The 1,226-nt window shown below is 41.3% G+C and overlaps 1 pseudogene; it reads left to right on the top strand.

The window, feature by feature from the left end:
• The first annotated feature begins 249 nt into the window (after nucleotides 1–249).
• LOC102991607 (D-aminoacyl-tRNA deacylase 2-like) lies at nucleotides 250–758 on the top strand (annotated as a pseudogene).
• The last annotated feature ends 468 nt before the right edge of the window (nucleotides 759–1,226 follow it).

The raw sequence follows: 1,226 nt of genomic DNA, 5'->3' as shown, positions 1-1,226 counted from the left end.
ATCTTTTCAAATTAGAGTTTTTGTCTTTTTTGGATATATGCCCAGGAGTGGGATTCCTGGATCACATGGTGACTCTATTTTTAGCTTTTCAAATGAACCTCCATATCAAACAATATCAATTGTATGTGGAATCTAAAAAAAATGTTACAAATGAACTTATTTACAAAATGGAAACAGCCCTGAGCCCCGGGGGGCTAGCTTGTGCGGCAGGAGGCCGGAACCTGTGGGATATCCCCGCGGGCTTGAGCCATGGCTGAAAGTGGCCAGCCCCATCAGGCCCGGGCCCTCCTGCAGCAGTGCCTGCATGCCCAGCTGCAAGTACGCCCCGCCGAGGGGGATGCCGCGGCCCAGTGGGTGGAGGTCCAGAGAGGATTAGTGATCTACGTGTGATTTTTCAAGGGAGCTGATAAAGAGCTTCTTCCCAAAATGGTTAATACACTGTTAAATGTGAAATTAAGTGAAACAGAAAATGGCAAGCACGTCTCTATATTGGATCTATCTGGCAACGTTCTTACCATCCTTCAAGCCACCCTTGGGGGGAGAGTAAAAGGAAGAAGCATGCAGTATCACTCTAACTCTAGAAGAGAAGAGGGGTTAGAATTTTATTCCCAATTTGTGACTCTCTGTAAAAAAAGAATTACCTGCTAACAGCAAGTGTGCCGAAGCTGGGGGTTGTGGTGGAACATGGCACTTACGGCAGCAGGCAGGTGTTAAAGTTCGACACCAATGGACCATACACACACCTAATTGAGTTTTGAAAAATTAAAAGTTTCTATAGTTGTAATTAGATTCTCTTCCCCTTCTTCTTGAGTACACTAATCTGCAGCATTTTTAGACAAGAAAATCCTGGGTCCCATCCATAACTCTGCAGCCTACTAATTGGAATACCTTGCCACGTCACCTAAACACTGGATCTCAGTCACCTTCCATCCTGCTTTCCCCTAAATTCACACTCAAAAATCTGAAAAATGCCTTCTATTCACTTTATGGTCATTGATAAGAACATGGAAATGTTCCTAGAGAGCTGTATTTAAGCATTTTACAATTAAGCATTCTGTGTAATCAAGAAAAATATATTTCTTATACCCTCAAATGTATGTAGTATGTAATAAAAATCACTATTTGGGTTAAAACTAGGTAAAACCCAGCACAAACTGATAATAATTTTGTCAATTTTGTTTTAGCATTTCAGATTTCCATATTTTGAATGAAAGAATATGCAATTT

Source organism: Physeter macrocephalus, chromosome 1 (genome assembly GCF_002837175.3).
Source record: "Physeter macrocephalus isolate SW-GA chromosome 1, ASM283717v5, whole genome shotgun sequence".
NCBI classification, from domain to species: Eukaryota; Metazoa; Chordata; class Mammalia; order Artiodactyla; family Physeteridae; genus Physeter; species Physeter macrocephalus.
Note: the sequence above shows the minus strand (reverse complement) of the source record. Positions and strands in the feature narration are given on the sequence as shown.